General features: G+C 48.7%; 1 pseudogene; it reads left to right on the top strand.

Moving 5' to 3' along the window:
- Positions 1 to 24,634, top strand: part of LOC136112125 (dynein axonemal heavy chain 9-like) — a 74,880-nt pseudogene that overhangs the window by 28,110 nt on the left and 22,136 nt on the right.

Below are 24,634 nucleotides of genomic sequence, written 5' to 3'. Positions count from 1 at the left end.
TAATCTAATCTCTTCTAGGGCTCTATGCTTATTTTGTTGAATTTGCCATCAGTAAAGCTGCATTAATGCCATGAGATACTTGCTCCGTTTCTAAATGCAGTGCTCTTTTGAGTGCCCTCTTTGTAAAAAAAGTAATTTGGGTTGCCTGGCATGAGCAGTCATGGGGAGGCAGTTTCAAGGTTACAAAAAGGAGGAGCTTTGGATGTAAGTTTTGAATTAACATGTGTTCCCTGCTCTGAATAGCTGCTCAGCCGCCTGGTCTCTGCAGGATGATGTGTTAGGTGATTTATTTGAGTAGTAGCAGCTGAAGGATGCCACAGGGCTTGGATGCTTACGAAGAAATATTTACAGACATATGTACTAGTGAAGGCTGCTGCGTGTGGTGGCTGCTGTGATCTCTTGTGTTCTTTTCAGCACGATAATTCCTGTGCAAAGAGGTTTTTGCATAGGTTAGAACAGGCATTTAGGAGTTCTTATTAAGAGCTCCTGACTCAGCAGTTTAGTCTTTAATAGGTGAAGTGTTTAGGGCTATGTTTTGGTCCAGCAGCATCCACAGAATTTAAGCGGGCACTTCAAAAGTAAGCGTTTTGAGAAGGGAAGAATGGAAAGGACCAAAGATCCAGGAGCCCATCAAGCTCTGCTAACAGTGTCCAGCAGCTGGTGAGATCAAGAAGCAGGTAGGGAAACTTCCCCCAAATAGTCTCCTTGTCTCTAACCATTCATACCTGAGGACTTTGAGAGTCATGGGTTGTACCTTTGTATCTAAAGACCTGGATGGATTTTTTTTTCTCCCACAAAAGTTCGGTTGCTTTTCTGAACCGCTGTGAATTTTTAACATCTGCATCCTTCTGCAGCAGAGACTTACCCTCTGAAATAAGGCAGCGTGCGAAGAAGAATCCCTGTTTGTTGTAGCTTTACAACCTCCCAGGTTCATTTGTTGAATTCTTGTATTGGAAGAGATGACATGAAAACTGTCCTTTCAAATTCACTCTCTTCAGACCACAGACCCGAGCTCACAGGTCTCCCTTATAGAATCATAGGATAGAGTCATAGAATCTGTTTGGTTGGAAGAGACCATCAAGATCACAGAGTCCAACCATAACCTAACTCTGGCACTACCCCATGTCCCTGAGAACCTCATCTATATGTCTATCCAACCCCTCCAGGGATGGTGACTCCACCACTGCCCAGGGCAGCCTGTTCCAAGGCCCGACAGCCATTTCTGTGAATAATTTTTTTCCTAATACCCAATCTGAACCTCCCCTGGAGAAATTTGAGGCCATTTTATCTTATCACTTGCTACCTGAGAGAAGAGACCAACCCCCTCCATGCTCCAACCTCCTTTCAGACAGTTGCAGAGATCAGGTCTCCCCTCATCTCCTGTTCTCCAGGCTGAACAGCCCCAGCTCCCTCAGCTGCTCCTCGTAAGACTTGTGCTCCTCAAATGCCTTTTCTCCAACCTGTGAAGTCCCAACCCATTTACCCGTTCCTCACAGGAAGCTGTACCACATCTATGGATCCCTGTGAGCATGAACTGTGGCTCTGATGCCCTCAGCATGTTGCCATGTGATGGGCAGAGTTAGCCAGGCCTTTCCCTCTCCGTGCCCGTCCAGCTGCCTGGATGATTCCGGTAGGAACTGCTCTCATTTGGTGCTTTCCTGTTTTGTGTTCTACAGCTTGTCTGACCTGGACGAGTTCATAAAAACTGCTGACAAAGGTTTGAGCAAAAAGGTTGAAAAAGGCGATTATGATGGTTTGGTGGAGATCATGGGGCATCTCCTGGCCATTAAGGAAAGGCACAGTGTCACCGATGCCACGTTCGAGCCCCTGAAGCAAACCGTCGAACTGCTGAAGACGTATGAGCAAGAGCTGCCGGAGGAAGTCTATAAGCAACTGGAGGTGGGTGAAAAGCTGCGGTGGACACGGCGGTTTGCCAAGTAGCCAGCGTCAAAGAGTATGAGCTTAAGAGCATTGCAGGAATATTTAAAGCCCCACTCCCTGTCATTAGAGGGCCTCAGTGGATAGTATTTTACTATTGTGGGATGTGCCTTAATAGCTCTAAATTTTGGAGTTATATTGAGATTTTTCTTTTAAAGCAGAGATTAAGCCTTTTGTTATGTATGAAAAACATAGAATTGCCTGCTCCAACTCTCAGCGATTACTCTTGAAAAAAATTAATGCATTTTCAAATACATCTGTTAATTAGTTTGAATTATAATTATTTTTAAATAAGCCAGTTCTTGGCAACTGTGGAGATGGGAAGGATAATGTTGGCAGAGGAGTCGCCTTCTCATAGGACTTCAGTCCTCCACTAGGTCTATAACACCCAATCTGCTTGACCCAAAGGACATCACTGGGAGCACGTTATGAAAGTATTTCAGCACCTTTCCACATCTGGCCCTGATGAATCAATTTTTCTTTGGGGAATTCTTCTCATTTCTGGACAGGGGACCATGAGGTGAAGGTTGGAAAAGCCTGTGGGATGCCCAGCCAGCCTTGGGGAACTGGCAGCAGTCACCATGTTACGGTGGAGGAGCGTGTGGCTACGTACTGATGGGTACCCCTTAGTCACGGGGCGTTGTGTGCAGAGGGCTCTGTGTAGGACACCAGGTTTAAGGCAGAGCTTTTTGGGGAGAAGTTCCTCCCTCTGCTGCAGGCTTGGATGGGACCTGAGTGGGGTTTAGCAATCCCCCAGTTTTCTGCTGGTGCAGCCGTGATCCACGGATGGTTGTATCACCAAATCTGACACGGGTAAGGGTCCTAAAGATAACTGGATTCCTACAGACACCCTGAAAAACAGAAGAGCTGCATTAAATGAATGTTTTGGCTGCTACAGCAGCTTCAGTTCAGCATAAAAAATGGTGCTATGGGGAACCCAGCTCTGCTGATTCCTCTGCCCAAGAGCTGCTTGCTTGGTGCCTGTTTGTGCGTGTAGATTTGAACAACTGATTTATTTTTCTGACAGAAGAAATGAGGTATGCAGGGCAGCCATTCAGATGGAGGAGATAACAAAACAGTTTCGTTCTTTCTGGCAAGTGACAGCAACACATAGTTGAATAATTCATTCACTGCTGTACACAGTAGGAAAACCAAAGTAAGTTCCTCCAGGTACCGCTCCCTCCATGGCCATGAAGATGGATGGGCTGGAGCTGATAGTTTGTATGAGAAGGACAAGGAAGCAGCTCCATGTGTGCCCTGCTATGGTCATGGATAGTGATTTCTACAGAGACTGGAACATGAAGTGCCAGAAAGAGACCCCTCAGGAGGGACTGGCCCTGCTCTGGCCGCCTCTGCTGCCTCCAGGTTATTTCGCTTCTTTGCATAGTGTTGGTGCATCTCCATTAGTCTTCTCAACTATGTGCACTGGGATGAAAAGAAGCCCAAAGTCTTTCCTGTAGGCTGGCACAGTACCTGGGGAAGTGGGAGAGCAAAGCTGTGGGATTTGAGGACAGCAGAGCCCTGGCTGGTGTCACTGTCTGGGGTGAGGATTTGGCTCGAGAAGTCTAGTGAGAAGAGAAGAAATCAAATCTCTTTCTAAATAAAATCCCAGGTGCAAAGGGTGGATTGTTAGCAGTGCTGTGCACCAGCAGCTTGGATGCAGTCCTGAGAAAGAAACTGTCTTATTTAGTACTAATATTATACAGGCAGGCTGGAGGGATTTGCCCCAGAAAGCTCTGTAGAAGTCCTTCTGGCATAATATCTTCTGCTCTAAGAGCTGGCTGGAAATTTCCCAGGCTCTGTTTCTTAATTAGCTCTGGGAAGCCGGACGATCTGATGAACTTGCATCCTCAGCCCACCCTCCTGCCTCCAGCCAGCTCTGGGTCCCGCTGGGCTCGGTGTCAGGAGAACTGTGCTCTCTCAACCACTGAGCCATCCTGGGAGCCCAGGATCTGGTCTGGGACCCTTCTTCTGAAGTTATTTAACATGTTTTTGCAATCAGAGCAGTCAGTTTTAAAGTCTCAGTCTTCATTCGTCTTCAAAATTGTGGATAACTGATAAGTTTTATCCCAAATTGTGTTTAGCTTTTGCATCACAACAAAACTTCCTTGCAGTTTTAGGCATGGAATCTGTTGCTTTTCCTGTTCTGTGATTGTCCATAAACAGATCAGTCACATCTTATATCAAATAGCAAATACTGCCTACCGTCATTTAAATTTTGCTTGCAGGAGCTGCCAGAAAAATGGAACAATATAAAGAAGCTGGCGATAGCTGTGAAGCAGCATGTGGCTCCTCTGCAGGCGAACGAAATGACAGTTGTGCGCAAGAGCTGTGCGGCGTTTGATGTTGAGCAACACAGATTCAGAGAGCGATTTCGGAAGGAAGCACCGTTCAGGTACAGTGAAATTATAACATCAGAGAAGCCCTGAGGAAGAAAAGCTTCATGGGATCATCTCGGAGTGTCCTGAGGATGTGTTCTTGAACCCTTGCATACATTTCCTACCTGCTCACGGTGTTGTATCTGTTATGCCCTGGGTGTTTTGTCCCTGCAAACACTGTAAGGTGTTAGCAAGAGATTCAATCTGGATGCTGAGTGCACAATATTGCTTAAAGGGGTTGTCAGCAGTGCCATGTGGCTGCACCATCAATGGGTACTATAGATGTATCATGTCTGCTTTGTGTCTCAGAGGCACCATTTGTTTTATGTTTTCTTTAGAAGTTGTTACAATATCACTTATGAAGAATAAACGTTTCTTTCTAGGTTTGACACCAAAAAGCCTTATCAACTGCTGGATACAAAGCACATTGAGATTAAACAAATGGAGTCAGCCATGACCTCGATTTATGAATCAGCTGGTCTGTTTGAAGTCATAGTGCCAGACTATAAACAACTGAAGCAGTGCCGAAAGGAGCTGTGTCTTCTCAAAGAGCTCTGGGATATGATCTCCCTTGTGGGCACTTGCCTTGATGACTGGCAGACCACCAAATGGGCGGATATTAACGTGGAAAACATGGATCTGGAGTGTAAAAAGTTTGCAAGAGAGATTCGGAATTTGGATAAGGAGGTGAGGGCGTGGGATGCTTTCACTGGGCTGGACAGCAAGGTGAAGAACATGCTGACGGCCCTGAAAGCTGTGGCAGAACTTCAAAATCCCGCCATTAGGGAAAGGCACTGGAATCAGCTGATGCAGGTGACGGGTGTGAGGTTTGTGATGGACTCGGACACCACGCTGGCTGACCTCCTGAAGCTCAACCTCCATAACTTTGAGGATGAGGTTCGTGGCATTGTGGACAAAGCGGTACGAGAAATGAGTATGGAGAAAGTCCTGAAGGAGCTAAAAATGACTTGGAGCACCATGGAGTTTCAGTATGAGCCTCACCCCCGGACGAACATCCCGTTGCTGAAGTCAGACGAGGAACTCATAGAAACTTTAGAAGACAACCAGGTGCAGCTGCAGAATTTAATGACATCCAAATGTATTGCTTTCTTCTTGGAGGAAGTGTCCATATGGCAGAGGAAGCTGTCCACAACAGATTCCGTCATTTCTCTCTGGTTCGAAGTGCAGCGTACGTGGTCTCACTTGGAGAGCATATTCATAGGCTCAGAAGATATACGGGCACAGCTTCCTAAGGTATGAAATCCCAAATCCTATTTTTCCTGTGTGGAAAGCGTTGAAGAAGAGCCTCCATTACACAGAAGAAGGTTGTCTATATTGCCGTGTTCCCCCAAGCAGGACTGTTCTCTTGCTGCATTGCTTTCTTGGAGGCTCCCTTAATGCTACAGCAGTTGCCCCAGTGTTGCCCCAGGCTGTTTTTGTACTGTTGGTTGTGCCTGAACCCTGCTGAGAAACTGTTTTTCCTCCCCTCCACCATTGCACAGCAGATGCAGAGTTCCTGGAGGCTGAGCAGGAGGCTGCTGGCTTCCTTCAGTGATACAGGCATGTTCCCTCTTTCCTTGGAGGGGAGAAGACGGAGATAATTACTCAGATGGTGCAAATTGTCAAATCAGAGCTGGACCAGGCAGCTTTGCAGTATCCGCTTCCCTGCCTCCAGTGCTGGTGCAGCAGGAGAGCAGCTCTTCTCCCACTTCAGCTTCAGAAAATTGAGCAGAGTTGTCATTGATGCCCTCCTCAGGGTTGTGACCTCCTCAGGGCTGTCTTTGAGTCCAGCTTCCAGTCTTATTCCCTATTCTCTTGATTATTTAGAAAATCTTCCAAGCTTGTTCCTGGCCCCGCTGGACCACTCGCAGCCCTGTGGAGGAACCTGCCTTTCACTCACGAGTGACCCACAGTTGGCTGTGTGACCCCCGTCCCTGTTCACGAGCAGCATCGCTGACAGCACCACTGTGGGACGAACACCCACGAGGGGATGTGCGCAGCCCATTGACCCCTGGACAACACACTGTTCTGTCTCCAACCCTGCACTCTGCTCTGCTTGGACTGTTCCTCCATCTGCTTCAGAGAGCACGCTGTGCTGAGTGTCCTGGGGGCAGTTTTTGGCCCCTCACACCAAGAAAGCCCTTGTGGTGCTGGAGCAAGTTGAGAGAAGGGAATGGAGCTGGTGAGGGGCTGGAGCACAAGTGTGATGGGAGCGGCTGAGGGACCTGGGGGGTTCAGCTGGAGAACAGGAGCTGAGGGGAGACCTTCTGATCTCTGCACTGCCTGAAGGGAGCTTGGAGCCAGGGGGGGTCGGGCTCTGCTCCCCAGGAACAAGCGCCAGGAGCAGAGGAAATGGCCTCAAGTTGCGCCAGGGGAGGCTGAGGTTGGATCTGGGGAACAATTTCTTCCCCAAAGGGCTGTGGGGCATTGGAACAGGCTGCCCAGGGCAGTGCTGGAGTCACCATCCCTGGAAGATGTATAGATGAGGAACATGGTTTAGTACTAGATTTAGGTTATGGTTGGACTCAGTGATCTCAATGGTCTCCTCCAGCTAAATGATTCTATGATTCTGGGCACACCTCGCTCACTGGGCAATATATACAGGTGCTGATAACCAGTGCCCTGAGGCTGTACCATGTGCCAGCAAGCTCTTAATATCCAGGAGCTATCTAATGTCATGTATGAAATTGCATCATGATTTACATTTGCATCCTGCTGGGCAGCTGTCTGCATCTCAGTAGCTGTCTGGCAGTGGTATGAACCATAGAACCATAGGATGTCCTGACTTGGAAGGACCCATCAGGATTGTCAAGTCCAACTCCTGTCCCTGCACAGGACACCCCACAATTCACCCCATGTGTCTGAGGACGTTGTCCAGTCTCTCCTTGAACACTGTCAGGTTGGGGCTGTGACCCCTCCCTGGGACCCTGTTCAGTGTCCAGCACCTCTGGGTGAAGAACCTTTTCCTCATGTCCCACTGCCCTCCCTGGCACATCTTCTGCCATTCCCTGGGGTTCTGTCACTGTCACAGAGCAGAGCTCAGCCCTGCCCCTCCTGCTCCTGCTGAGGAACCTGCAGCCCATGAGCTCTGCCCTCAGTCTGCTCTGCTCCAGCTGAGCAAACCCAGGGACTTCAGCCGCTCCTCATATGGTTTCCCCTCCGAACCCTTCACCAAGTTCATGTCCCTCCTCTGGACACCCTCCAGTAGCTTTATCTCCTTTTCTCCTGTGTCCCCAGCCCTGCACACAGTGAATGCTGCAGGTGAGGCCGCCCCAGCACAGAGCAGAGCGGGACAATCCCCTCCCTGCCCGGCTGGCCGTGCTGTGCTGGATGCACCAGGACACGGGGCCCTCTTGGCTCCAGGGACACAGGTGGCTCAGTCAGCAGCTTCTCTTCCGTAAAAGAAAGACTGAAGCTCAAAGTCTCTGTAGCTGAGCACCCTCAGGATGCATCCAGGGCTGGGGGGATGTGCTGACAGGCTGTGGGATGCTCACCTGGAGCTGGATCTGTGGCGTGAGTGTAGGGAGGGCTCAACCTTCCAGATGGAGCCTTGCTCCTGGGGCTGAACACAGGGTAGCGTGGAAGTGTTACCTGGACTGCTTGGAACACTTGTTCAGTGTCCCGCCTCACTTAGGAGGCCTGACCTGGGAAGAAGGGAGGAGCAGAGATGTTTTGAACATAGCTTGCTTTATTCTTCAGTGTTTAGCTCCAGAAATTCAGAGTCCCTGTTAGATATGGAGCATAATTGTTGATGTGGGCCTCCGGTGCTGACGTGGGGTTTCCATACCCTCATTGAAGGCAAGGAAGGGCTCTCCTCTACAAGAGTCATCATACCCGTTTTGTGGATGGGTGTTGGGATTCCTGTGCTGTAGCAGGAGGGGAGGAGTGCACTCACATGAGGCTGGTAGCCTTTCCACGGTGTGGGAGCATCTCCTGCTGCTGCAGCCAGGGAAACTTGGTACTTCACCTGGACATGGGAGAGAGAGATTTATGAGGTTTTCCAAGGGGAATTAAATCCCATGAAAATGGTTGGTCCTAGACATTGCCTCCTGCATGGAGCACTTTATCCACAACCCCTTTGGGATACAGTGACAAGAAGGCAAGTGCCTGTTTGCAGACTAGTTTCAGGCAAGTCAGTGGAAGAGCCATTCTGGAATGGTGGAGGGGTCCCTGTCTGCACTGGACAGAAGGTTTTCCCCTCAACCCAAAGACAGCACCCAGAGGATGGAGACCTTTAGCACAAAATCCATGTTTTACCATGAACATGTTTGTGTTGCTTTTTAGGACTCCAAACGCTTTGAAGGGATTGATGCGGACTTTAAAGAACTGGCCTATGAAACTCAGAAAACCCCAAATGTGGTTGAGGCCACCAATAAACCAGGTCTGTCCCAACAACTGGAGGACATTCAGAGTAGGTAGGTACAACTTCAGTCCCAGGATTTTGTCAGAGACTGGGATCAGCTCTAATAAGTTGGTTTAACCTGTGCTCCAAGGCTTTCCTTCTGGACTGTGCGTTCTTTGCATTCACACATTGAGTCTTTTTATTCATGATCCATCACCCTGAAGCCCCCAAGGTGGATTCTGGCTTTGCGTATGTGCAAACTCTTATCTTGAATATTGATTTGCACACATACAAAGCTAGGCACTCAGTTGGTTTTAATAACATGTGGCCTCACTGCCACCCCAAATTTGGTGTCTTAAATATCTATTTAGCAGTCCAAGCAGGGATATCTGCAGCAGAGCTGATCCCATGTGCTTTAATTAACAAAATTATCTTTGTGTGTGTACCCTTCACAGATGGTATAACTAAACTCCCTGAGAAAGACCTTAATGTCCAGAGATGGATACAGTTCTCACCTAACATATGAGCTACTCTACCTGGAACACACCTAACAAGTTAACGTGATAGCTGTTGTGTCAGTAATAACTATCCATTTAAAATAGAGATCTAATTTTACTTCCTAAACAGATAAGGCCCGTGTTCCCCACAGAGGACTAACTGCATGTTATTTATGAACTTTGAAAGCTCAGCAGCAGTTTAACATGTAAACACTGAGAGATTCATTTTAGAACGGAGCAAACAAGTTTCTTTTCAGGCTTCACAAGCACAAAAAGCTGAGTAGGTTTGAATCAGACTTTAAAATGTGCTCATTAGAATAAAAGCAGTTTTGGAAACTTTCATCCTAGTGTGAAATCACCTGTGGCAGTTGAGAGCTTGTCTAAACCAGTAAGTCAGACTGCAAAGCCTTTCTAGCCTCTTCTTCCACCTGTGTTTCTGCTTTTTGGTGAGGATTCTCTGACTCTTTGTCTGTTTGACCCTTGGGAGTGGAGAGAGATCTATGAGTTACTATGTGCTTTGTTATCTATTTGGAAAATGCTGTAAAGGACCAGCCTGCAGGCTCAGCTCATGTCTGGCATTTCCCCATGGGAGGGGAGAATCTGCTCGATAACCCAAACTGTAGCACGACACATTAAAGGATATTCACCCGCCTGTCCTGGGCTCTATTTTTCTGCTCTTCTCCCCAGGTTGTCCCTGTGTGAGAAGGCTTTGGCTGAATATTTGGACATGAAAAGATTGGCCTTTCCCAGATTTTACTTTGTTTCTTCAGCAGATTTATTGGATATTCTTTCCAATGGCACCAACCCACAGCTGGTAAGCCTTGCACTATGTCACCTTCACATTTTCCAGCTGTCAGTAATGTCAGGGTGGAAGATGCTGTCTAGGGACTCAGCTGTAGCTTATCCTTTCTTGAGTGCCTTTTCTCCCACCCTCACTTGGATTAACAATAACTCTTTCACTGCTGGCCTTCATCTGTCGTCTCTGAAAGGCAATGCGCACACTGTATGTTGTCCCATCTGTCCCTGGTGATGCTTGCAGATGGTTCTGAAAGCACTGCACAGAGCAGAGCTATGTTCTTGATACCATAAAAACAGTGGGTTTGTTTCTGCTGGGATACAGTGAGGTTGGGGGAAACCATTTCTTGAGGATCTCAGCCAAAACTTGTTGCTGAGCTTGGTTCCCCAAGCTGGGATGCCAGCAAACAGCATCTGTTGTTGAAAGAGCCACAGACCGATCATTCAAATGTGACAGTGTTGACAACCGAGGGCTTGGAGACGTCTCTGTTTTTAGGCAGAGGAGACATCTGCTAGTCAGCCACTTCTTCCTTCCCCCATGCAAAGGTCTTTGGGATGGCCTGTTTACAGGGGAAGAGCAGAACACAGCCTGGAAGAGGTAAGACAGCTGGTGGTCAGACAGTGGCTGTGGCCAAGGCAGGACTTCCTTGGGCTGCCACCCACCCCTGCACAGCTCTGCTTGGCCTTGTTTGGGACGCATCTTTTATTCAGAGGTTGGTGCATAAAACCAGTCAAAACGTTCACAGCAAAAGGCGAGTGTTGGATGATGAACAAAGTCCTAATTCTGTCTTTTGGTAGCGAGTATTTTCACTTTCTTCAGGCTTTCCACCATTTTCAGTATTGATGTGAGCACAGGAATGGAGCAGGTTTGCATGTGTATTTGGAAATGCTGTTGTTTACCTCTAACCTTTAACGCTGCTTCTATCTGTGTCTGCTGCTGGGTGATTTCAGCCCACAGAGTATCATAAATACATAGTTGATTGATATCTAAAATGAAGAGGAAAAAAAAACACAGGAAGCAAAGATACTGTGTTGAAATGCTCTGTTGAGTAAGAAGAAATTCCTGGTGTTTTCTGTTATTCAAAAGTATTTGCAGTAAAATCAAAGTAAATGTCAAGCAGTATCCTACATAGATACACTCTCAGCCTTCCCAATGTAGTTTCAAAGTCTGATGATTCCTAAAGGAGGATTAAATACACAATGACATTATCCTCGTGAACTGGGTGCTGAACTTGTGCAGATTCAGGTGCGCTCGGGCTCTGGCAGCAGGATCGCAGCAAGTGCTGGGGTTGTGTCCGAACCCTCCAGACTGGACAGGGTCTGGGAAGGGGCAGCTGGGGATTTGTGACCAGAAGCTTCTACATGTAAGAAAAAGTTTCTACGGTTTACTTACGGTTTGAAAAGAGATAAGCTTATGGCCTCAAGATACGCTTAATGGCCTCAAGTTGTGCCAGGGGAGGTTCAGATTGGATATTGTAAAAACATTCTTCCCAGAAAGGGCTGTGGGGCATGGGAACAGGCTGCCCAGGGCAGTGCTGGAGTCACCATCCCTGGAGGGGTTTAAAAGGCATTTAGACGAGGTTCTTAGGGACATGGATTAGTGCCAGAGCTAGGGTATGGCTGGACTTGATCCTGAGGGTTTCTTCCACCCAAAATGATTCTGTGATCTGGGGGGATGCTGAGTGCCCTGTGCTTCTCAGAGTCACTTAGCACCTCCCAGGGTTTGGCCCTGCTTGTATGTGTGTGAGAAGCTGCGTCCACTTGCAGCACAGCTCATGAGAGGGAGGGTTGTAGTTCTTTGTGAGTCAGTGAGTCAGAATTAGATGGACAAATCCACCTCCACCCTTCCTTCTCTGAAAGCATCAGAGCATTGGGCATCTCACGCAGAATCCCAGAATGTCAGGGGTTGAAGGGCCCTGGAAAGCTCATCCAGTGCAATCCCCCCATGGAGCAGGAACACCCAGCTGAGGTTCCACAGGAAGGGGTCCAGGGGGTTTGAATGTCTGCAGAGAAGGAGACTCCACAACCTCCCTGGGCAGCCTGGGCCAGGCTCTGACACCCTCACTGAGAAGAAGTTTCTTCTCAAATTTAAGTGAAACCTCCTGTGTTCCAGTTTGAACCCATTCCCCCTTGTCCTATCACTGGTTGTCACCGAGGAGAGCCTGGCTCCATTCTCCTGACACTCCCCCTTTATATATCTGTAAACATGAATGAGTCCCCCCTCTGTCTCCTCTTGTCCAGCTCCAGAGCCCCAGCTCCCTCAGCCTTTCCTCACCCGGGAGATGCTCCACTCCCTCCAGCATCTTGGTGGCTGCGCTGGACTCTCTGCAGCAGTTCCCTGTCCTTCTGGAGCTGAGGGGCCACAACTGGTCACAATATTCCAGATGTGGTCTCCCCAGGGCAGAGCAGAGGGGCAGGAGAACCTCTCTGACCTACTGACCACCCCCTTCTAACCCACCCCAGGTACCATTGGCCTTCCTGGCCACAAGGGCCCAGTGCTGGCTCATGCTCACCCTGCTGTCCCCAGGACCCCCAGGTCCCTTTCCCTCATTTCTCATCTCCCCTATGGGAGTTTTTCTACCTCTCTGCTGTAATTGAGAGAGGCAGCTCCTGTCTGGGACTGCTTTGGGAGCTTCCCCTTTCTGTGGGGACGTCAGTCCTAGGAGAATCTCACCTTCATTGGCGTGGGGCGCGCAGTGATGCAGTTGTGTGTTACGCAGTGGTCTGGAAGAAGTGCTGGTGACCTGCTCAGCTCCCAGCAGGCAGATGCTGATGTTGAGAGCCCACAGCATCTCCCTGTTGGCTTTGCAGACTCAGATGGAGGTGAACAGGAAAGAACTGAATTATTCTTTTCCTTCTGGAAGAGTGCTTTTGGTGAACATGGTTGTTCTATAGGAGGTCTGGGCTGTTTATCATAGGTCTTAGGCAGAAATAAAGATCTTTCTTCTCCATGAAAGAGAATTTAGGATATTTCACTAGCACAAAATCAGTTTCTAGTAGTCGAAAAACAGGAAAGTTCATAGTGAAGAAAACTCCACGTTGTGCTGAGAATAGGATGAGGTGGAGAAATGGCTACAGACTTCTCATCACTACATGTAGGGAAATTTGGGGTAGGAGTCATGAGGTGTTTCAATGTTTTCTATGCTTTTGCTCTGTATGGAAGATTTCCCAATGGAGAAACATGATTTATTAAGGCATGTCTGTTTTCTAAATTACGTAGAAATAGGTGGAAGTATTACAAGAGACAGCAAGAGGCTTTTGTTGGCAGTATGTTGGCCACATTTGAGAAGATGTGGTGCTACCTAAATATCCAAGATATTTTGTTAACATGATTTTGCTTGTGACATGTATAGTGATCTTCATTCCGCTCGTCCTATCTCGGTTGCTTTATTTATACAACCCGTTTTGCAGGTGCAACGTCATCTTTCCAAACTCTTTGACAGCTTGGCCAGGATGAAATTCCAGCTGGACTCTGAGCAAAAGCCAACCAAGGTTGGCCTGGGAATGTACAGTAGAGAGGAGGAGTACGTCAGCTTCAGCGAGCCCTGTGACTGCAGTGGGCAGGTGAGAGGGAAGTCCTTGTCTATCAAAACTGTCCGGTGGAGTCTGCTCCCCTGCCCCTCGTGTGAGATCCCTTGCCAAGACGTCATAGAGCTTCACTGCTCTCCCCTGGTGCATGAGAAAAGCTGGAAGAGGTGGTGATTTAGTACCTCCTTACACCACAACCTTTCGTGTCACTCTGGATAGGTCCTCACTAAGGGGGGACGTGGATGTCGCAGTCCACTGTGAGAGAAAGAGCTGTGCCATTTTTCTGACTAGGTTTTTAATTTGATTTTTTCTAAGACCTTTTGAAGGTTAGTCTTAAAGCTTGCTACAAATATCCTCGGTGAGGGAGGGGATGCAGACTGAAAAGAGACTAAGCTATTCCATAGTACCTCTGCACGGGTGTGTTTGGCAGGAGAAGGCCTTTTACCTGTTTCTCAAGTCTTCATTATTTCATACCACGAGTGAAAGTATGAAATGTAAGAATCAAGCTACTGCTCAGCTTATCTATCCTGGTAGTTTCACCTTTCTGCATGGTCTATTACAGGAAGCTAAAGTACGTAATACCGGCTACTGAGCTCCCCAGCAATGGAGCTTGCTGCGTTCAGTCTGTCTTCTTGTTGAGGGCTTTGCCTGTGAAATGTGAAATTCAGCAGGAATTGTGTTCCCAAGTTTGGCAGCATCTTTCTTCTGCTGCTGGCAGACTGCCCACATCCCACCAGGGATTCTGTCATGGCCTGGAGGTGGAACACACCTGACCAAATTATTCATTGACGGAGTTCATTTTGGTTCCTCCTGTAGCTAGAGTTCAAGAAAAAAATCTGTCTTCTGTTCTTGGTGTCTGGAAGTAGATGCTAATCCTACAGTACCAGAATTAGCCAAATCTACCCAGTCTGAAGGAGGCTGTGAGGTTTGGTTAACTCATAGAATGTCCTGAGCTGGAAGGGACCCACCAGGATCATGGAGTCCAAGTCCTGTCCCTGCAGTGACAACCCCACAGGTCACCCCGTGTGTCTGAGGACGTTGTCCAGTCTCTCCTTGAACACTGTCAGGTTGGGGCTGTGACACCGCCCTGGGAGCCTGTTCAGTGTCCAGCACCTCTGGGTGAAGAACCTTTCCCTCATGTCCAGTCTAAAGAGAACTGAGATGCTTGCCTCATTTCCTATCTTCACTAATTACCAAAGGCACTTAAGAAGAGCAAATGTGTTACTGGGATTTAATCTCTTTTCCAGGTTGAAGTCTGGCTCAGTCATGTACTAGACAGCATGAGGGCTACTGTGAGAGATGAGATGACAGAAGCCGTCATGGCTTATGAGGAAAAACCAAGGGAACAATGGCTCTTTGACTATCCTGCCCAGGTATCTGCCACTGCTTCTTATCACCACTCAGGCTGGCTCGTGGAAAGGTAGCTCTTGGGTTCCCCATCAGTCCTGCCCTTCCCTTCTTTCAGCAGCTGTGGACAGGCATGTTTCTGGCCTCCACCTTGCTATCCAGGAGAGAGGGAGGATGAGTTGTCCTTTATCCTGGCGGTCTCCTGATGGAGTTTTCAGGCTGAGCTCCATGCTCTGGTTGGGGCTCTTGGTTGGGTGACAGAGCCCAGGGGCTTGGGCAGTGCAGTCTGTACAGCCAGAGCAGTGAGAGGTGCAGCAGGAAGGCAAAGTGGTGAGGCCTGATAAGAGTGAAGAGCCCCTCAGATGCACCTCTGACAACCTCGTGGTCTCCAACTCTTCCTCCTCTGCTGTGTCAGGCATGTGAAAGGTGCTGATTTACTTATAACTAGCTGCTAAATGTGTCTATCACTGATATGGTGTTTTAAATGAATGTCATGGAGCAGATCCTTGTTGTACTGTCTGCTGTGACTACTGTATGAAAAAATACTTAATTTCATGTCACGGATGTTTCATCCTTGATCTCCCTGTGGATCCGACACTCTTGAACATAAGGAAGCTTTGGTATTTTCCCTGATACTGAACCAGCCTATTTCCCTAGGTGGCGCTTTGCTGCACCCAGATCTGGTGGACAACCGAGGTTGGGATTGCCTTTGCCAGGGTGGAGGAAGGCTACGAGAATGCGATGAAGGAATAGCACAAGAAGCAAGTGACCCAGCTGAACACCCTCGTTACCATGCTGATCGGGCAGCTCTCCAAGGGCGACAGACAGAAAATCATGACCATTTGCACCATCGACGTGCATGCTCGGGATGTGGTGGCAAAGATGATAGCACAGAAGGTTGGTGTTGGCAGTTCAGCACAGTTCTGTGGGTGCTGGAGAGGGGGCTTCAGGGGGCCCAACCACTGGCCATTCAGATCACTGCCGGTCTCAGTGGGAGACGTATGACTAAATTTATTTCTACAATGTTTGTAGTAAGTGTGCAGAAAGCCCCTGTAAGCCTGCAGAGCTGTGCTGTGTCATGGCCCTGCAACACCAACTTGTAGTTGCTGCAGATTCACACCAGGAGCGAGAGCGCGGCACTGCGTCCTGGTGCCAAGACATGTGCTGGTGGATGATGGTGGTGTGTTGGGAGGCTGCTGGACTCAGTCTCAGTTTTGACTTTAGAAAGTAAGAAAAAGCATTCAAGCTTTGTTCTTTGTAGCGTCCTTTGTCTGGTGTGGGGCCACAGGGACTTATGTGGGACTCCCTTCTCCTGCAACACCTCTCCCACACTACTCCCCTGTCCCTGACACCATGCCAAGTGTTTAGCCTTGCAGGTGGGTGGGAAGATGCCCTGAATGTATTGGGTTGTGGCTCTTCCCTCATCTGTGTCATCTCAGAGGCAGCCAGGCTGCTCACAGGGTTTCTGTCTTCAAGGCTCAGCTGGGCTCAGTGGTGCCTCGGTCCAGCCTGGGGTGAAGTGATGCATCTGGACCTGCCTGCTGGTTGTGCAGAGAGCGCTGGCCATGCCTGTCTTTGTCCACCTGTCCCCAGTCTGTTTCCTTGGTGCTGTCTGCAACCTCTTCCTTGTCTAGATGGCCTCTGCTCCTTCTCTCACTCTGGTTGCATTATGAGACCTTCTTCATGACTTGCTGCTTCTTAAATCTATTCAGGAGTCTTTTTGTAAGGCTCTTTCTCTTGGCCATTAATTTTTTCCTCTCCCACCAATGTGGTCACTAATTTGGTTCCTCCCCTTTACTGATGGGAGATGGGGAGGTGACATTTCTCACCGCATTGCAAGGAGGCGGCCTTCCTCACCACACCTGCCTTGCAGTGAGGACCAGTCATCCCCCATGAAAATTTTATAGCAGTCGCTATTTTGGCCCCCGAGCTGCATGTGTCTGGCATCCCCGGCCTTCCTGTGATGGTGTTTGTGGGTGTGTTGCAGGTGGACAATGCCCAGGCCTTCATTTGGCTGTCACAGCTCCGGCACAGATGGTCAGATGAGGAACGGCACTGCTTTGCCAACATCTGTGACGCCCAGTTCCTGTACTCCTATGAATACCTTGGCAATACCCCTCGGCTTGTGATCACTCCGCTGACCGACAGGTAAGTCCCTGGGACACAATGTCATAGCTGGGCTTTGCCACACAGGTAGAGAGAGAGATGCCAACCAAAGATGGATTTAGTTCAGACACCTGTATCCCTCTTGTTCTGTCTCCATGTCCCAGCACTCCAGTGGTCGAGCTCTAACTCTTATCTGGTTTTTGGTGGTACCCTCTGGGGAATTTGTACATCAGATCCCTGGGTGGGATTCAGCTCACACATTAAAACACTTGTGGGTGTCTTCCTGTGCACAAGATGTCCACAGTCCATAAAGCTGGTGAGTCTAGAGAGCTTTCATCCCATCTTGAAGCAGACATCTACCTGGTTGCCTCAGTGGGGACACCTAGGGTTACTTGAGATACTCTGTGTTGTCCCACCTGGCTTCCAGCTGCCAATCCAGAAGTGTAAAAGTCTCCTATGGACCCCTTGTCATATCTCTCCACCCTATGTGACATTTCAGCAACCAAGAGCATCTCAGGTGGCTCTAGTCACCTGTGTTAGTCAGCTGCGTCAAGCCCCCAGGTATCATCAGGTTTTGTTGGCTATATTGACTACACCTCTGTGGCTTATACAGGTAGTATAGATACTCACATGTGGACACCACCCCAGTGTCCATCATCAACATGATGGAGAAACTTTGGGACTTGCTGCAGCTTTGAGTTGGGTTCACTCACAGGCCACCTGAGCAGGTTTCTGTCAGTGACAGGTCTTCCAGAAAAGCTGTCCTTTTCTCATACTGCCTGAGATGTGCCCAATATCCATGAGTTGTATGAGGATCCAGAGAGAACACAAGCTGGACATGAAGAGGTTTGGGCAGACCTTGGTGGAAGATGAGTATCTCTTGGAGAAAACAGAGCTGAGCAGAGGTGGTAATTAATGCCAAGAAGGCTTTCAGCTCAGACATGACCCCTGCTCACGTACAGCTTTTCAGAGGAGAGGCTCTGCTGAGTGCAATGCTCTAGTGCTATTGCCCTGCAGCCCACAGTTGACCTATTGGACATATTTCCTTTTTTCATTCATCATTCACTGTGAAAGATGTTACATCACCCTGACCCAGTCACTGCACCTGACCATGAGCGGAGCACCTGCAGGCCCTGCGGGCACTGGCAAGACGGAGACTACGAAAGATTTGGGGCGAGCCCTGGGCATCATGGTGTACGTGTTTAACTGCTCCGAGCAGATGGACTACAAGGTATGGCTCCCACCTCGGCTGCAGTGCGGTCACATGGGGCAGGGGATGCTCAGGGCCCGAGCAAACCTGAAGGATGAGAGTAATCCAATGGTACCTGGGGTGCATTAGGAGAGGTATGACCAGCAGGTCAAGGGAGGTTGTTCCTTCCGCTCTGCTCTGCCCTGGTGATGCCACATCTGGAGTTGTGTCCAGTTCTGGGCTCCCCAGTTTAAGAAGGAATAACTGCACAGAGTCCAGCAGTGGGCTACAAAGATGCTGAGGGGTCTGGAGCTTCTTTCTTGTGAGGAGAGACTGAGAGAGCTGGAGCTGTTGAGCTGGAGAAGAGAAGCTGAGAGGGATCTGATCAATGGGATCAATATCTCAGGGTGGGTGTCAGAGGATGGACCAGACTCTGTTCAGTGGTGCCCAGCGCCAGGGTGAGGGACAACGGGCACAGACTGAAACACAGGAGGCTCCATGTGAACATGAGCAGAAACTTGTTTGCTGGGAGGTGCCAGAGCCTGGCCCAGGCTGCCCAGAGCGGGTGTGGAGTCTCCTTCTCTGAGACATTGAAACCCGCCTGGACCCACCTGTGTGATCTGCTCTGTGACCCTGCGTGAGCAGGGCTTGGACTGGGGGATCTGCAGAGGTCCCTTCAGCCCCACCAGGCTGGGATTCTGTGATCACCTCTCTCCAAATCCCTGCTACACTCCTTTAAGCTGAATGCCTTTTCCTTCTCCTCCCGTTCCTTCTCTAAGATTTGCACAAGGTTCTTCAGGAGGCAGAGACCCGAACTATCTTCTCTGCCTCATTATGCATTTCCCTTCCTTTCTGGAGTTAGATTTCATGTGTAATTCTTCAAAAATGTTGGTCTGTTCAGTTGAGACCAAGGCTGTGCTGATAGTTGGACCCTGGTCGTTTCTTCTCGGCGTGCTCGCGACCTGGCAGCCCCTGGCACGGGGAGGGACCTGTCCTGGTTTTCTCAGGATCCTCTCCCAGAATAAACCCAAAACATAGTGAACCTTCAGCCGCTACAGAGCACTGAATCATTAGGCTGAGTCTTGCTCTCTGCCAGTCTGGCACGGTACAGTGATTTTGGTAGCCTCGGATCATATTTCATTTAGCTTATGGGCTCTCCCAGGAAACGGGACCATCAGTAATTCAGCACAAGTGACCTTTAAATGAAACTGGTGCACAGATATATCGAGAAAGTGCAATTAGCAGATAAAGTGGCAAGCTGCGCAGAGCTATAAATATTATAATTGAGTTGTGCCTGCTGTTTCCATGCACTTTTCTAAATACCCACAATAGACTGTAAATTGCTATAAATAAACAGGCTGGGAAATAAAATCAATTTTTTGCTGGAGTTGATTCCATTTATGATTTCACTCTTGTAATCTTTGTTTTTGTTTTGTTTTTCCAGTCTTGTGGGAATATTTACAAAGGCCTTTCCCAGACGGGAGCCTGGGGCTGTTTTGATGAATTTAACAGGATCTCAGTTGAGGTCCTTTCTGTGGTTGCTGTACAGGTGAGTGGAGAAACACTCATAAATAAATACAAACAGAGCAGAGCCATTCTGCAGTCTTTGGAGCAAGGGTAAAAATGGCAATTGCATATTGCCGGTTTCAGTTCTGTGTATAGGCAGGTGTGGGATTAGATCTCAAGATTAATCACATGAATATCACAGCACTGCCAAGATGTCGCAGTTACGTGCTGCAAAGATATTTGTCACTTTTCTTGCCCCAGTTACAGCATTTGTGCCAAGACAATTCTTTGTAGCATCTTTTCCCAGACCACTACGCACCATGGCTCTGTACCTGTTCCTCCTCAGGAAAGCACTCGTGTCATTAATCTGCTGTGAGATAATTGCAGCACATCGTTTCAAGACAGAGAAGCTGCCTTGACTTGCGGCTGCTCAGTCTGCAATGTAGGGAATAATTTTCACAGAGGGGAAGAGGGGTGTTTGGGGCAGATCCGCTGGACTTCTGGGGGTTCCTTATCACCCCTGGTCAGGCACAGGTTGTGTGTCATACTCAGGAAATGGGAATACATTCAGGATTAATTTTCTTAACCTGTCTCCAAAACTATATGGCTGTGGATTTAGTTCTGGTGTCTGTAACGACAGCTCTGCCAAGTGGCTTTGGAAGGTATTCCTGGCCAACTGGCACCATTCCTTGGAGGAATGTGCGCAGCCCCGTGGTGCTCCCAAAAGCCAGTGTCAGCTGGTGACACTCGGGAGCTGGAATCTGGGGCAGATCTGCGGCCCTTGCTGACGCGCTTGCCCAGGGTACCCTGACACCGTGGGATTAAACCTGGGACAGAGCTATTGGAGCGGTGCCCAGCTGGGCATGGGTGTTTCCCCTGGCGAATGGTTTCTCATCTCCTCTGTAGTTTAGCTGCTCAGTGCATTGTGTTGGTGAGTCTCGTGTGAAGCGCAGCAGCATCCCTGGAGAAGGGCTGGAAGGGAGACTGGCCTCCCCATCGTGCCAGAAAGTCCTGTGCTCTCGTGCTTATATATATAATCTGTCACTTCGCGTCCTCCTTCCCCTCCTCTTACCAGCCCATGAGGAAACCTGGCATTATTTTATACAGGGGAAGCCTTGGGGGGCTTCAGTGCAGAAAACTGAGGTGCCAAAGTGCCCAAGTTCTTCAGGATCCAACTGTCAGCTGAGTGCGTGTTTTAGGATCCTAATATCTGATTGAGGTGCTGAATTGTTCCTGGACTCCCTTTTGGGCTCAGTGTTATAGAAAGATATAAAGCTCAGAAGTTTCTACACTTCTGTAAATGTTTCGGTCAAAGACATTGTTCTTAACCCCTCCATGAACTCCTCATTCTTCTCATCTGTTTCACTCATAATTGGTACCTTATGTGGCATCCCAGAGAAGCCCCAGGCAGGTACAAGAGTTTATGTATCATTCCCTCTCAATTTCTCTTCCGTCAGGTCCTAGTTTAAAGTTGTCATTGAAAAAAAGTCTTTGAGGATCTTGAAATAAAAAGGGAAGCTGAACAAAAGAAGCCCAGGAATGACTCAACTGCTAATGGTTCCCTCGCTCCTGGCTGGAGCGTGGCAGCTGAAGAAAGCGGCACGGCCGTCATTCCATCATGGTGTCTCCTGGCTGCTATTAGGAGTGTTACCATGGCGATGTTTAATTGGCTGTCTTACTCATGCAGCTGATGTCGATATGGTTCCTTACAGGGAAAAATTCGATTAATTGCTTTACTTTGAGATGGCAAACAGTAGTGAGGTTAGAGCGGTGAATAGAGAGAGATTTGCCCCTCGCTGAGGTGCTGTTTGCAGAGAGGTGAACTCTTCGGAAGGAGAGGAATGAGCAGAACAAAGCTGCAATCAGGCAAATATAAAAAACAATATAATATTAGTGAGTGAAGGTGTTAGGAGAGGTTTTACAGCTTCTGCCTTCTGGTTTTGGTTTTAAATCAAACATCTGATGTCCCAAAATCTTTAAAAGTGATATCAAGTGGTCAGTTTACAACTGAGCTGAGGCCAAGCTTATTGGGAGGTGCTACCCCTTCTCTGGGCCTGGTCAGGGAACGGAGCAGGCACAGGAGGGTTTTGGGATGTCCTGAAGAGCAACGCTGTGTGGGGAGAGGTGAGATGGGTAAAGGGAATAATGGGCCCATATTGTGATAGACTTTGGGGAGTGCGTTTGGGTGTTGGCTGTGTTGTGGATACCTGTACTGCCCTGTGTCTCTCTCACACATCAGACCTCTGCTGGGCTGGCTGGTTCAGAGATGGTGGAGCCTTTGGTGGTGTTTTTGCTGTGAGATGTGCTGAGCAGTGTCCCACAGGTGATGTCAAAAGCCAAGGTGAATGCAGGCAGTGCTGGGGACATTTCCCGCTCCTGAGTTGCTCTTCCTGACCCACGTTCATCATTGTCTCATGGAGCAAAGGTGTGAAGTCTTGCAACTCCTTTGCATTTTGACTTTCCACTCTCTTCAGCTCTTTTTTCTGCTTTGCCAGAGTTTGACTGAGATGGGAAATTGATATTGCCATGCTGATGTACTCCAAACAGTGTATAAAGCTTTATGCTGCCGGTAAAAAATAAAACAGTGATTAGCCCCATTTGTCACGAGGCCAAGAGTAACGAAGGAAGCACCGTTGTCTGATGTGTTTTTCATAAGTGAACGCTGATACTATAGTACTGTCTTGATTTCTAGGTGAAGAGCGTGCAGGATGCAATACGGGAGAAGAAGAAATCCTTCAATTTTCTTGGAGAAGACATCAACTTAGTACCATCAGTAGGCATTTTCATCACCATGAACCCTGGTTACGCAGGGCGAACAGAGCTACCTGAGAATTTAAAAGCTCTCTTCAGGTGAGTCCAGGTCAGGGTTTGTGACCTGGCAGAAACTGTCTTTTGGAACATCCAGGCTCGACCTCATGTCCTTGGGGAATTCACTTGCATAGGGCATTCGCAGGTAGTTTAAGCCTTGCACAACAGGCCTGGGTCTGGGCACGCACAGGCAGGGCAAAGGAGCTCTGTCCCTTGTCGTGGGGAAGGCAGAGGGTGACCTGGCTCATAAAAGAAGGCCTAGAAGATGAAGCTGCAAATGCGCTGCCTGTAAGACCTGTAGTCAAGAAATACTTGTTCTGCAATGCCTCCTCACCTGTCATTTTAGGCCGTGTGCGATGGTTGTGCCAGACTTTGAGCTGATCTGTGAAATTATGTTGGTGGCTGAGGGATTCATCGAGGCCCGGGTGTTAGCCAGGAAGTTCATTACTCTCTACCAACTCTGCAAAGAGCTCCTGTCCAAGCAGGTGAGCCTGATTCTGTGGCTGAGTGGTATGATGAATCTCCAAAATCAGCAGAAACATGGCACTGTGCTGCTCAGCTCCATGGCTAACGTTTCACAGCTTTTATTTAAAGACTGCATTTGCACTGGCTGCTGGGGGAGGAGAGGGTTGGTGATCATCGGAGCAATAAAATTTTCAGACTGCTTTACTGGAGCATCTGCAGGGACAAAAGCATTTGACCAGCTGCATTAATGGGAGACCTTTCAGTGAGTTTAAATGACACCATGTTTGGGGTAGTATTCAGTGACCTTTTGCTTTCCAGTCTCTTCCTGTTGATTCTCCTGCCTGCAAAGGGTTTATGGTGTCCCTCTCTGAGTTCAGCCTTAGGCTGGTTCCAGGTCTTGTTAGAGTTACTGTCAGTGCAAAGCAAATCAGATTTTTCCTTGTCATTATTTGTGTAGATCGAAGCTGGGTCCAGAGGAGACCTGAATCAGGATTCCTGATGATACAAACCTGATCTTGGCTGTGCCAGCATGAGGCTGGGTGGGATATGCTCTGTCGCAGAAACTTGGTGCTGTGCCTTGAGGGGCCTGGTGGAAGCCATGGCCTCCCACACAGAGCAGTCAGCTGTCGAGCTGTGCTCTGGAGGGTGTTAACAGGACAGAAATATGAACAGTTGTTTGTTGGCTTGAGAGTTCTTCTCATGCCGTTTTGTGGTACTTTTTCAGCAATGTCTTTACTGACCCCTTATTCCTGGACCTCCTCTGAGACCAAACAGGCTGGTCATCTTGTGATGGGCAGGGTGGAGAAACTTGGGTCTTTGGGGCCTCATAATGGACTAACAAGCCTTTCACCTTGGTGGCTCCTGCAGATGCAGGGGGCTGGCTGGCCTTGCTATAGGTGCTTTATGATTTAGGTGAAACAAATTGCTTTGGTCTCTGGAGTGCAAATCCTGCTGCTGTCTTACTGCCAACTGTGAGCCCATGTGATGGTCTGAACAGCTGAATTATTTGACTCTTTAATACTGTCCCTGACGGGAATCTCACCTACTGAGATGGAAACCAGGTCGCTCAGGCTGGAGAAGGTCTCTGGCCACAATGCAAATAACAGATTTAGATGTATTTTCATTGCTTACTAGTCTGGCAGTTTGGGAATGGTGGTTCTTCACCCTACATGGTACTGTCTAAGCATAAACTCATGCCTCTTGTTTTTTCTTCCTCTGGTGTAGGATCACTACGACTGGGGCTTGCGTGCCATTAAGTCAGTGCTAGTTGTTGCTGGCTCCCTCAAGCGAGATTGCCCAGAGCGACCCGAAGACCAGGTTCTGATGCGCTCTCTTCGTGACTTCAACATCCCCAAGATTGTGACGGATGATGTGCCGGTGTTTATGGGGCTGATTGGGGATCTATTCCCTGCACTGGATGTGCCTCGGAAGCGTGACCTGAATTTTGAGTCGTTTGTGAGGCAGGCTGTGCTGGACCTCCGGCTGCAGGCTGAGGACAACTTTGTGCTCAAAGTAAGACCAAGAGATCTTCTGCTACACCCACATCGCCATCAAATCATTTGGGTTTTCTCAAACAGCTTTGCTTCTACAAAGAGAGCTCTGCACAGCATTGTCCTTGCAGGCAGATCTCGCTGGAGGGCAGTCAGCTGTGCTGGGTCTGAGGCAGTTGCACCTGCTCCTGAGGTCAGCACTGGTTCAGTCTCTGGGCTTCCAAAGGGGCCAACTTTTGTAGGCT

The sequence above is a fragment of the Patagioenas fasciata genome, chromosome 26 (assembly GCF_037038585.1).
Source record: "Patagioenas fasciata isolate bPatFas1 chromosome 26, bPatFas1.hap1, whole genome shotgun sequence".
Taxonomy (NCBI): Eukaryota; Metazoa; Chordata; class Aves; order Columbiformes; family Columbidae; genus Patagioenas; species Patagioenas fasciata.
The sequence above is the reverse complement of the archived record's forward strand: the minus strand, read 5'-3'. Positions and strand labels throughout refer to the sequence as shown.